We start from the raw sequence: 14,184 nt of genomic DNA on the forward strand, positions 1-14,184 counted from the left end.
GCAAATGGGTCTTCAAGAAGAAGACCGACATGGATGGTAAAGTACACACTTATAAGGCTAGACTGGTTGCAAAGGGCTTCTCTCAAATTCCTGGAGTGGATTATGATGAGACCTTTTCTCCGGTAGCCAAGATTAAGTCTATTCGGGTTCTGTTAGCCATAGCTGCATTTCATGACTATGAAATATGGCAGATGGATGTCAAAACCGCTTTCCTTAATGGAAAGTTGGCTGAAGATGTTTACATGAGTCAGCCAGAGGGTTTTGTCAGCAACGAGTACCCTAATAGAGTGTGTAAGCTTGAGAAATCCATTTATGGATTGAAGCAAGCACCTCGCAGATGGAATCTTTGCTTTGATGAAAAGGTCAAGGAATTTGGCTTTTCTAGGAGTGAAGATGAATCTTGTGTGTATGTCAAGGCTAGTGGGAGTATAGTTAGCTTTTTGGTATTGTATGTGGATGACATACTACTCATAGGAAACCACATTCCAACCTTGCAGGAAGTAAAGTCCTGGCTTGGGAAGTGTTTCGCTATGAAGGACCTTGGTGAAGCTGCCTATATTTTAGGGATAAGGATCTTGAGAGATCGGAGTAAAAGACTAATTGGACTTAGTCAGAGTACCTACTTGGATAAGGTGCTGAAGAGATTCAGCATGCAGGATTCCAAGAAAGGAGAGTTACCCATCCAGAGTAACACCAGATTGAGTAAGACACAAAGCCCTAGCACTGAGGCTGAGATAGCAGAAATGAGTCGAACACCTTACGCTTCGGCTGTAGGATCGATCATGTATGCTATGACGTGTACTCGACCCGATGTAGCTTTTGCCTTGAGCATGGTTAGCAGGTATCAGGCGAACCCTGGCAAGGCACACTGGACTGCGGTAAAGAATATCCTCAAGTACCTACGGAGGACTAAGGACTGGGTTCTTACCCTCGGTGGGAGTGATGACTTGAGAGTTGTAGGGTATAGTGATGCTGGCTTCCAGACTGATAGGGATAATTTCCGCTCTCAGTCGGGCTGGGTCTTTACCCTAAACGGAGGATCAATTTCTTGGAAGAGTTCCAAGCAAGAGACAGTGGCAGATTCTACTTGTGAATCAGAGTATATTGCAGCTAGCGAGGCAGCAAAGGAGGCGATATGGCTGAAGAACTTCATTGGAGACCTTGGAGTTGTACCAGCTATTAAAGAGCCAATGGAAATTTTCTGTGATAGTGAAAGTGCTGTTGCCTTAGCCAAGGAACCAAGGGATCACGGGAGATCCAGACACATCGACAGAAAATACCATTTCATTAGACATCGGATCGAAGAAGGACACCTCGTGGCAAAGAGGGTATCATCAGATGAGAATCCGGCAGATCCCCTCACAAAAGGATTGACTCGGGTTAAGCATCTTCAGCATGCTCGGAGCATAGGGCTGAAGGATGATATTAGATTTAGTAGTTAGATAATCTCGAAATTTGTAAAGTGTAATTGACATTAGATGATGAATAAAAGATGTTTTATTTATGAGTAAAGTGTTGCTATCTCTTGTCAATCGTTTACTATATTTCTTTTGCATGTTTTGACTTCCAGAATAATTTTGTTTGGTATAACATATTATTCAAACCTCCACAGTCGGTCATATGTTGGAAGTAGATATGAATCAAGACTGTCATGTTTGGTTGTAGAGGTCTTGGACAAGGCTACAACAATCATGAGTGCTCATAAGTTCTGAGCATTGGACTCAACCCACGCTCACTGGAATCACTTCATGGAATTCTATCTCGAGTGATCGTGAGACGGTAATATCATATAAGTCTTCAAACATAGAGATATGATTTGTTACTTACAAGTTGGTTATGCATTGACTGTACGAAACCGCATTGGTAACTCGATGTTACAAAACGTACTTTTGTGTGTAATTCAATGAGTGGTAGAACAAACATATGAGTCGAAGTTTATCTGTTCCTTCTTGGATTAGAAGCTGATATCTGGGCCCCTCGATGATTTTGTTTTGACCCATGTACCGGGCCCGGTCAGAACTAAGTTGATGTGTTCAATTAAGTTCTATGTCAAACAAATCGGAAATCGGGAAACAAATGCTGGACAATAAGCAAGACAATGTTCCATGTATTTGTCCGGCTGATATCTAGAACGGAGGATTATATGATCACTTATCTTAAATGGCGTATCATCATCTTCTCAGTTCCGAGAGACCTTGAAAGAGCTACGATTGTCGATCGGTTCCTGAAGTACTAGAGATATAGTTATTAGACTTATCCAAGTGGGAGACTGTTGGATAAGGTGTCTAAGTCCATAACTATTTCGGGCTTGTACTTGACCCGACCCGGCATGGTCCATTTGGGTTGCATGGCACCATGCAATTGGATAGACTAAATGAGAGAAATAACACTTGGAGATTATTAATATATTATAAGTTCTAATATATTAATAATATTATTTGATTAGTTGATCAAAGAATTAATTTGGAATTAATTAAGTGATCAAAGGATAACTAATTAAATATATGGGTTGATTATGTAAATCATCCATATCTTGTATAGTGGGCTAAGAGGCTCCATGGATTATCAAGTTGGGTTCTACCCATAGGATGCTCCATGGATGCTCCATGGGAGTTACAAACCCATGGGTCATGGAAATGAAGAGTCATGACACATTAGGGTTTACATGGTGTAACCCTAGATGTGTCAACACTATATAAGAATCATATTCTCCACCAAAATCGGCTACACTAAGAAACTAGAGGGCTTGGCCGATTTTGAGAAGTGTGTGTTATCTCAAGAGTCTTTCCAAGAGCATTTGGTGTTGTGTGAAGCATTTGAGGCATCACACTTGGGGTGCTAGGCTCACAAGGTTTCAAGGAACACAAGCAACAACAAGGTAAGTTATTCTATCTATGATTCAAGTTAAAATTGTTCCCCATGTATGCTAGATAGGAATATAACCTTGGAATTCAACTTTGCATGATAATTAGACAAACATAGATCCAAGGTTATTAGGGTTGCATGTACACTTAGGAAGTGTTAGAATGCTCAAAACCCATCAGCATTTGTGTCTAAAATTCTCCTAAAGTACCCCCCATACTTTAAATACTCACAATCTTCATAAACACTCGCCCACTTTTTCCGAACAATGCTCATTTTATGCAACCCTCCGAATCCATCCTCAGAAAACCTCCTAACCTCAAGGTATTTTTAGTTGAGCAACCTAAGCATACATAAACTAGAATTACAATTTTTCGATACCACTATGGAGCTCTTTTTGGAATTCTTCAATTCTTTGACGTTTGATCTTTAATTTCTTTGAATTCACCACCATTGTTGATTTGATTTCTGGTATCTTCAACTTTTTAAATTTCTTGAGAATTTTGATCTTTTGATCTTCACTTTATTTGCTCCAAAATTCTTCACACTTTTTTTTTTCCGTAATTCTTTCTCTCTCTCTCTTTTTTTTTCACTCAAAACCTACGTGCTTAAGCAGAGGCGCTCAACCTCAACCTTTATTGGTTAATGATAATAATTTTCCTGGATACATTTCAGGTTTAGGCTGCTAAACATATTGCATCCCTCAAACCAAGCGGGGTTATGTTTTTGTTCCATGATTTCACTAAAATAAGGGAGGCCACAAATGCACTATAACGTATATTGGCTCAACTAAACATTTGAACTTTCATCGGATCATCCCGCATAATACTAGCAATTATAGCTCAAATTATTACTACTAGATTCAATTAATCAAAATTTAAATTTTCAAAATTTTCTAGCAATTTACTTTTTCTACCCCTACCCCACACTTATTTCATACAATGCCCTCATTGTATGTATAAAAACAAATCAAAATTAAAGAAAAGGGAGAAAAAGGAACAGACTCCCCTGGGATAGTGGCGTGAGCATCTCCAAAAGCGTGGACATTGTACAATTGGACTTCCAAAAATAGAAACTCGGTGTAGAACTGGTTGAATACGTAAATAAACCACGAACAGGACTTGAAACTTCAATTCGTCAAAGTGGGTATTTGTAAGGAAAAATGTGGCAATGATAAACTAGATCACGTCGTGACATATATCTGGACACGTCGTGATATGGCTTGAGACCGCGAACACCAAAAAGCTAAACTACTACAAACTGCAAGAGCGCCACGACGTGGCACAAGGAGTCCACGTCGTGGAAACTGAACCTCAGCAGAAAATGACTTGTTTGCTTTATTTACTCTAGCAGCTTTGACCAATGGCTAACTGGTTTCCGACGCTTCTATGCAAATATATTTCCCAACTATAACCTCTCTCCTAATAGACCCCACACTTATCTTGAATTGTGGTTTCCGACTCACGACTCTAAGCTTCCTTGACTAGACAAACACGACTCGAAAGTTAACCTTTTATGCTCCTTAGAATTGCAACGCTAATCTGAAAAATTAGATCAACCCAAAAGAAACAAAAAGTAACATAATAGTCTCAATAAAGTTTTACATCACACACCAAAATTAACATAAAAAAAAACTACTCAAAAACAAAACAAAAAATAAAATCAATCATCATCTTGATCTTGTGCTCCACTTGGCCCTGCTCCATCATCTTGCGGACGCCATAGCTCCTCCCATGTCGGAAAATAGGGATACTGTGGTGGCATAGAAGGTGGTCGGGTCACACCCAAATGTGAATAAATACCCTCAGTAAGCTGGGTATGGTAAATAGCATGACCTCTTAGATTATCCAAATACGTTCCCACCCGACTCTGAAAAGGTTCGGTGGGCACTCCCTGCACATACTGCGAAGCAGCACGCTCTCGTTCAACCTCTCCTCTAGCCCGCACATTCCGACGCCTCGGCCTGGCTGGTGGTTGCTGTCCCGGCTGCACCTCTTCCTGCTCGTCATCTATCGGTGGTATAACAAAACGACCCCCGATATTCACCATCGCTCGCATCACACCCAAGACTTGAATGGTCAAGTCTGTGTCCGGAAATCGAGTAAGATTCCTCACAAAGTCATGGGTCAAAATATGATATGACCTAGCCAGGCGAGTAACCAAATGCCCCCCAGTAATCGGGCTCCCAGACCTAGAATTGGCCGCTTTCTTCCCCATAAACCTCGCCAACATATAAGGCAAATCACAGCAAACCCCCGGGGTAATAAGTGTCCATAAATAAAATAGATTCTGGATGGGGACCTTATCACCATGATGCTTGTGATTGATTGAAAACGTGATAAGGCGGTGCAAAAATCGGAAAACAGGATTCCGAATTTGTGACTCACTCGAGTCACGAGTGTTGTACTCATGGTTAGAAATGCCCCGCCAAAACTGCACATCCAAAGTACCCGGAGCAAAATCCCGCACACATCCAAGCAAGAAAGGGATAAAAAAACGGAGATTGCGTCTCCACTTCCGTATAGAGCCCCATACGCCAAGCAAACTCCCGAAGACTACACTCACGATATACACCACCCAAACGAAACACAAGTGCCCTATTGTAGGTGACATCAAGGGTGCGCTCTTCGAAACATACGGTAGAGAAAAATTCTACCGACAATTCCCGGTACACGGGTTCTTGAATGGCGAATAAATTCCTCCACCCGTGACAAGTGAACGAAAATTGATCTCCAACATAAGTCTTCGACCAATAACGTTCCAACTCTACTACCATTCCCACTCTACCAAGCCATCCCCAATCAATAATTGGGGCTATTGCAAACTCCCTATTGTATAACCATCCAAGCCGATTCTCGTAGGTTGTTAGCAACGGTCAGGGAATGTTTTGAGGAAACTGGTATAGAGGATGTATGCTTGCTACATCTATCGGGTCCTCTTCCTGCTGAACAGCTCGTCGTGGTCCCATTTCTGCAAACGAAAGCAAACCAAAGCAGCAAACAAATAACACATTAAAACATATAAAATTGGTCTGCCAGAAGTCACGACGTGGCCAGGCTGCGCCACATCGTGGGCCGCATCGAACCCAGAATCTGAATTGGTCCTGTTTACATGCGATTTTCACAAAAATAGTGCTTGGGGTTTGTTCCTATGGACGTTTAAATAACATGCAATCTAAAATCAGCCACTAGATTCAACCAATTTCGTGAATCATTCAAACCCTAATCACGAAATCTTGAAATTGGAAGAAATAATTACAAAATAATGAATAAAACACATACCGAATGGATTAATTAGCAAGATCTTGCAAGGAAATTGGAAGTATAATAAGAAATTGGCTATGGGGTTGTGATGTTCCCGTGAGTGCGGCAGTCTCCAAGTGGGGGATAAGGTTTCTCGGTCAAAGGATTTTAAGCAATTGGTCCCCCCCCCCCCTGATTTTTAACGGCCACGACGTGGCGGGCTATGCCCACGTCGTGGACCTTATATTTTTCTTAAGATCGCGCATTATATTTTAACCCACGACGTGGCTGGGCTATTCCCACGTCGTGGAAACTGTCAGATGCCAAATTTTAATAATATTCATCATATTAACTAATTTCTTTGCATATCATTCATTATTTAAAGTTCCCTACAGCTAATTCTCTACTTATTACCGGTTTTTAGATGATGAATTGATGTCTTTCCTAATTAAAAATAAAGAAAAGAAAAGAAAATTTTAAAAAGAAATTGCAAACCAAACTCGGGTTGCCTCCCGAGAAGCGCTTCTTTTTCTTGGAGTCTTGAGCTGGACTCCGTGCCTTCTACGTTGACTCTTCGGAAGAGTCTACCACCACGATCTTTTGTTCCTTGAACCGCCGTTTATAAGCTTGAACTCTTCTTTTATACGCCTTCTTTGAATTTTCCTTTTTTGCTTTTCCATCTTCTTCATGCTTGCGTTTTGTGCCCTTTGTTTGTTCCTTGCACTCCATAGCATTCTCCTCTTCTTTCACCACCGGCCTTGTTACTTCTGAAGTGACTTCCTCTTCATCACTTGTCATTTCCTCGTCCTCTTTGCTCACCCAAGAAGGCGGGTTCTTGTAAGCTATGACTTCAATCAAATACGGAACAGATGCCCTTGGTTTTGTCCTCTTGTCTTGATGAACTGCTTTTATCTCTTCTTCCATAAGCTTTTCCAACTCTTCTAGTTCATTATCCTCATTAATCGTGAACACCTCTTCTTTATCTTCTTGAAAGTCATCTCTTATTCCGAAGACTTCTTGTTCATCCCCAACCCTCAAAGTGAGCTTGGACTCACGGATATCAACAAGGGCACCAGCAATGTTAAGCAATGGCCGACCAAGGATTATTGGAACATCCGGATCTTCTTTCATGTCCAAGACTACAAATTCTATTGGAAAAACAAATTTTCCAATTTTCACTAAAATATCCTCCACTATGCCTCGGGGTTGTGTCACCGAACGGTTCGCCATGTGAATCTTCATTTTTGTAGCCTTCATCTTCTGAATCTCCAATTTTTTATAAAATGAAAAAGGCATTAGATTAATGCTAGCCCCGGAATCGGCTAAAGCATTAACCTTCATTTTATTCCCAAACTCGCATGGAAGAGTGAGGCGTCCAGGATCCCCCATCTTTTCTGGTGTTTCTCCCAACACAGCTTTTGAAGTTTGTTCACTTAGAATTACTGTAGATTGCTTCTTTAATTGCCTTCGCATATCTATCAAGTCTTGCAGTAATTTCTGGTTCTCAGGAGCTTTGGATAAGGACTCAACAAAGGGAGTATTAATTGGAATCCCTTTTACATGCTTCACAAACTCTAAATGCTCCTTCTCCAGTTGACTAAGTGTTGTGCGGGTGGGAAATGGCATAGGTGGATGATAATCTGGAATAGCATCAAAAGGTTTTTGCTCAGACTTGCGCCACGTCGTGGTCAGAGGCGTGCCACGTCGTGGCGAGCCTGGTTCAGCATTTTCTCCATTTTCGATCCTTGATTTCTTGGGCTGCTGCGGTTCTTCTTCCAACGCCTCCAGGAACTCAGATATTGTATCTTCTTCAGTATCGATGGCCATTACGTGAGATTGGGCTTTTACTTCGGGATTCTTCGGGGACAATTTTTCATGAACTAAAGTGGCTAGTTGACCAAATTGTACTTCAAGGTTATGGATGGAGGCTTGCTGGTTCTTTATCAATGTTTGTTGTTCCATGATAGTGGAATCCGTGGCATCATGTCTCTTTTCCGAAGCCTCCATAAACTTCATCAAAATGGTCTCTAGGTCGGGTTTCTTCTCGATTGGTGGCTGCTCCTTTTGGTAAAAGCCTCGACCTGTCTGCCTATACTTCTCTTCTTTTTCTTTTTATACTCTTCATATGGCAGCCACTCCTTCTTCGGTTTCCTCCAGTCGTCATCAAACTTATCCCCACTAGAGTAGCACACTTGAGCTCTTCTGTTCCCAAACTCATCCATATTGCAGTCCTTGGTCAAGTGTGGACCGCTGCATCGCTCGCACCTCACTCTTATGGCATGTATCGACTGGTCCATTTGTGTTATCCGGCGATCCATGTTATTTAGCATGGCCATGACAGCTACAATTTCTTCCGTTTGGGCCCCTCCACCGCCTTTGCTTCCGTCTTGCCTCGGGTTATGGTATTCGCGGGAGTGTTTCGCGAATTCTTCAATTAGCTCCTTGACCTCCCTTGGATTTTTCTTTGTCAACGGTCCTTGAGAATCAAGGAGTTGTCTTGTCATCACATTGACCCCATCATAAAAGATTGACATCTCTTGCTGCACATTTAGGTCATGTTGAGGGCAATTTCTGAGTAAGCCCTTGTACCGCTCCCATGCTTCATATAGTGACTCCCCCGGTTGTTGCTCAAAGTTGGCTATCGCCTTCTTGAGTTTGGCTATCTTGGATGGCGGGCAGAACTGGTCCAGGAATTGCTTACGCATTTGAGCCCAAGTGGTGATTGTACCCGGTGGGAGTGCTTTTAACCACTCTTTAGCAGCTCCTTTGAAAGTGATGGGAAGCATCCTAAGCAAGACTGTATTTCTGGTGACATTTGGGACATTAAAGTAATCCGCAATGTCGTTGACTTCGTCTAGATGCTTAAAAGCATCCTCATGATCCTTCCCGAAAAATGGGATGTCCTTCAGTGCTGTCAATATGTGTCCCTTCAGCTCGAATGTGGCAGTGGCAGGAATTGCGGGTTGGACTAAACCAGGACCCATATCTTCTCGGATCCGCTTCTTGTATGCTCCCATGGACATTTCTTCAATTGCTGCCATCTCGTTCTTTGGCTCGTTCTCGGGTTTACTTGTGTGTTCTTCAAATTCTGGCTCGGTATCGTATTCGGACTCGGTTTGCACGGGTGTATGATCCAAATGCTCAAGATTGCTCTTGTGCTTCGCTGATGAACTTGACTCTCCTGTCTTCCTTCCTGATTTCCTAGAGAAGGCTGACTTTAATTCTTGCAAGGGCGTCTTTTTCTTGTGAAGTGCAGACTCGGGGTCTTCCAGTGGTGGCACCAAGTGTGTGTTTGAGCTTCTGGTCATGAACTCCTGCAACTTGCTATACTAAAACGTAAAACTGAACTAAAATAAGAAAAACTAACTACAAACTAAAATTTTTAAAAAACTTGTCTGTCCACGTCGTGGCAAGTATCTGACCACGTCGTGGACTCTGTGATTAACAATTTTTTTTTATTATTATTTTTATTTATTTATTTTGCTGAAAAATTAACTTTTTGTGGCTTTGACTCCACAAGAAGGATCGATTAATTTAATGCAAATAAATAACCTAACAACTAAGTCGTTCCCCGGCAACGACGCCAAAAACTTGATGTGCACAAAAGTACCCACTAATTTTAATATTTATAACCTAACAAACTTAACTATCTATGCACTTATAGGCAGTGTACCTAGTCAGATTACAGTATAGCTTGGGTAAGTCGGGTGTCGATCACAGGGAACGGTGTTCTAATTAATTTACTTACTATTAAATTAACCTAATTTATTTAACAAATTTAATAAGGGGTTTTATCTGGTTTTACAAGATCAGATGAACTTAAATCAAATTCAATAAATAAAAACACACTCTTGTTTAGTTTGAATCCACTTCTCCCTTATAGCTAGCTAACAATTACGGATTACTAAGTTGGTTTTTAATTATATTAGTAATTTAGTTCTATCTTACCAATACTTAACTAATTCATGTCAAACCATGTATGTTCACACATAATTAAACACATAACTAATTATAAATGTAAATATACTATGTAAGATTTGTTGTGTAAACGCAATTATGATCACAATTCACGTTCTCTAGCACGACTAAACTTTATTTATTCTAATTATTAACTAAGATTGGTCAATCCTAGCTCTAACAATTCAATGTTCACTAAATTATTAGGTAAACAAGTTCATGCAGTTTAATGGTCACTAAGCTACACAGAACATGCAATTAAGCAATTAGATAACAAATTTTAACATGCTAGGTCATACAAATCAAACACAAGCAAATTTTTACCAACTAAGCTCAATCCATAATCATATAACTATTCATAAGTTTAAAGCTTCATCTAGCTAAACAAGAGTAGCTAGATTCGGCTGCTCATCATAGTAATTAAACTAACACAGTTAAAACTAATAAAAGACATGTTCTAAAAATAAACCTTTACTTCTTTTGGTGTTGAAAACCCTCTTCCAGAACCTTTCTTTCGTTCTTATTCGTCTCTTGGAACTCTTTTTCTTCTGCCAAAAGTCTCTCTTTTCGTAATAATCAGGAGAACTTATATAATCCTTGAAAACTCGCGCCACGTCGTGGCCAGGTTGCGCCACGTCGTGGGCTTCAAGCAATCCGTATCCTTCAAGGAAATCCTCCGCGTCGCGATGTTTATCTTCTGGAACACCCATGCCATGTCGTGGGCTTCACCGCCACGTCGTGAATTTAGCTCTTATCGTGAATTTATTATTTTCTTGTCTTCTAAGCCTCCCATGTTCCCCATTTTGTCACCTTTGGTCCCTTTCTTCGAAAATCCTTTGTATTGACTAAAAATAACAATTTAAACTCATAAGTATCATTATTCTAAACATATTATCAATTTATTAATAAAAAATGTACTTAAATACTGCCTAAAAATAAGTATAAATATGGCAATATCATTCAACAATCAACATGGACGTACTTACAATGCAAGATGGAACTAATCACTTTAGTAAGTATTATGTTTGTTTTGATGGTGTAAAGAAGGGGTGGTTAGAAGGGTGCAGGAAGGTGATTGGAATTGATGGTTACTTCTTGAAAGGGTATGTTACTGGTGAGTTGCTATGTGCTGTGGGGAAAGATGCTAGGGACCAAATATACCCAATTGCCTGGGCAGTGGTATGTGTTGAAAACAAGGAAAACTAGAAATGGTTTCTGTAACACCCCAAAATCGGAACGGTGGAAACGTTCGAGGGTGGAGGACATCATGTTTAGTATCACAAGACATGTATCATATTAAGCAAGTAAAGAACAACCATATCATTATAAAGAAAGTGTTTACAAAGTATATGTTCACACAACATAGAGTACATAAGCAAATAACAGAACAAGACTTGAAGCTATACTGCTCCATCTTCTGAATTCCCAGCGTGAGTACCTGTCTACTAGTTTCCTGAGAATACAAATTACTTGAAAGAGTTTATAAGCAATTAAGCTGGTGAGTTCATAAGATTTTAGTGATGTAAGTATGTTGTGGAAAGTTGTTGTAAAAGGCAGTTGAAAGATGTAGTGAGTTGTAAGTTTTGTTTAGAAAAGTTTGCCTGTTCCTCTAGAAAGTCCTATATTTCCAACTTTAATCAATAGATAAGTAAAAATTACTCTACAATCCTTTCTATGAGTACTAAATGGATACAAGTTATATAAGACTCAGAGTAAACAAACAATTGATTGTGCGTATCTGCCCTAAGGCAGAAAACACACCTCCTATTGTTTGTTTGATCATTATTGTATATAACCCTGATGTATTCACTTGTTACTCATGGAGTTAATTGTAATAGTTCCTTTATATTTGATGGCAAAAATTCTTTAAGAAAACCCTTATTTCTTATTACAAAATGGTGACCACTGTGATTACTTCTATAATTACTTAGTTTACACTGGCTATATATAATCTAATCTCGAGTAGATAGTTAACTGAGTGAATCTGCCCTAAGCCCACAACCAAACAAGGAACAGGAAGTAAGGCAAAAAGCACACATCCAACTACCTATTGGGTATTAATGATATATAACCATGATGTATAAGCTAATGTATTATAGATTTAATCACCTAAGGTCCTTTAAATTTATACTGGTTTAATAAAATGGATTAAACCCTTTACTGGGAAGTTTCTAGTTTTGAATACCAAATTTCTGATTTGAAAAGTATGATTTGAACTAGAAAAGCTGTGCATTGAATCTATGTCCTATGACCTGACCCACATCTGGTACCCCTTATGATGACTTAATGTATACGAAACATATATATAACTAAGATCGAATAGATAATAGGCTAGGTGAATCTGCTCTAAGCCCACAACCAAACAAGGAACAGGAAGTAAGGCAGAAAGCACACATCCAATTACATGTGGGATCCTATTATTATATATATCCCTTGATGTATGCATTAAAGAATCATAAGGTTAGCATTATGGTACCCTTCTACTGAATGTACTAGACCCGACTGTTCTGTTTATCGTTTGTAAAATGTAATTTTTACCTAGTTTGTAACTATCTTGACTCGAAAATAGTTTGTATTAACTTCCAAGTGGTACTGTCACTTTACGAAAGTAATGAGGAATGTAAGTATTGTAGTATTGTATATAGTAACTACTGTTGTACTAAATGCCTTAAATTGATTATTAAGGTATAATGTGATGGCTAGATCCCATACTAAACGCTCTTCCTGTCGAAAGATTCTAGGACCCACACGTAACCTCTGCAATCAATTGCAAGCCGTGAACATCCACATTAAAACTATGTGATCATGTATGCCCAATATAACTATCACCTTTTGTTTAGAACAATGCGTTAGTGATTCATTGGTATAATTAGATCCTGTAATAGTGCCATGCTATAGCATCTTAGTATGTTCATTTTGTTGTAGTATCATAGTATGTCCTGTTTCTCGTATAGTATGTTCTGTTGTATAGTATGTTCTGTTGTATAGTGTGTAGTATGTATGAATAGTATGTACTAGTGTATAGTATTTCTCTCTGTTATCGTGTATTGTATCTAGTATGCACTGAACCCCTAAACTATACCCATTATAGTTTACTAGTATTCATTCTACTTGAACTGTTATTGAAAAGACTCATTTTACTACTAAGTTATGCTTGTGCTATAAAAACGGAGTTTTGTTAAACTATAAAGCAACATAACTATAAAATAGCTTTTGAAATGTTTTGACCACTTATAGAAGACATAAGCAACATTTTGAAAGATGTTTATAACAAATAATTACACAATTATCATTGTGTTCAACTTGTATTCCCCCCCCCTCTAAAAGCATTTAAAACAGTTAAAAGATTCATTACGGAGTATGAACTCACCTGATGTGGGTGATTCAAACGGGTATGCGTGTATAGATGAGAAGTTCCACGAATGAAGTCCCGATGCACAATAGGTCCTAAATGACATATAATGACACATATTGGCATGAATATAGTGTTTATAAACAACTATGTGAAAGGAAACACCTTCCTGGACTAGGAAACACTTTGACCAAGTATTGGGATCACATGTGATTCAACAAGGAATGTGAAATGGCACTAGAATGAGTTTACTACCATGGGTTTACGACCCAAGGGAGTTTACGGCCGTAAACTCATGGTCACTCATGTATAAGTGCAAGTTTGAAGGCTTGGGAAGTTTTAGGGACTTTTGCTGTACACTAGGATGGGAAAGACCACCTTCATTGAGGCTTTTGATGAGTTTACGGCCCAAAGGAGTTTACAGCCATAAACTCATGACCATTTATGGATTTGAGTGAAGTTTAAGGTCTTACAATCATCAAGGAAGGATTCTGGGTCACTAGCTTTGCATCTTATAGGGTTTAGGTTTAAAACATGCCCTAATATTGAGTTTACGTCCAAGAAAGATCTTGGGCCATAAACTCATGATGTTCTTGGGAAAATGTGTGTTTCAAGTCTCCAAGCATGAGTCGTAACTGGATATGAAGTATAGGGAAGAGTACTTGCGACCTAGAAGCTTGAAATGGTCAGTTTTGGCCAAGAACACTAGTGTGTGTTCTTGGTGGAACTTGAAGATATAAGAAAAGAGTTATTTCCATGGATGAAATCATG

At 39.4% G+C, this 14,184-nt stretch overlaps 1 non-coding gene across 1 annotated transcript; it reads left to right on the plus strand.

The window, feature by feature from the left end:
* Positions 1-8,654: 8,654 nt before the first annotated feature.
* Positions 8,655-8,761, plus strand: LOC145096583 (small nucleolar RNA R71). The gene has a single exon (XR_013703958.1). It is a non-coding gene; the product is annotated as a small nucleolar RNA R71 (small nucleolar RNA).
* Positions 8,762-14,184: the final 5,423 nt, after the last annotated feature.

Source organism: Lactuca serriola, chromosome 3 (assembly GCF_051521515.1).
Source record: "Lactuca serriola cultivar US96UC23 chromosome 3, Lser_US96UC23_V15, whole genome shotgun sequence".
Classification (NCBI taxonomy): domain Eukaryota; kingdom Viridiplantae; phylum Streptophyta; class Magnoliopsida; order Asterales; family Asteraceae; genus Lactuca; species Lactuca serriola.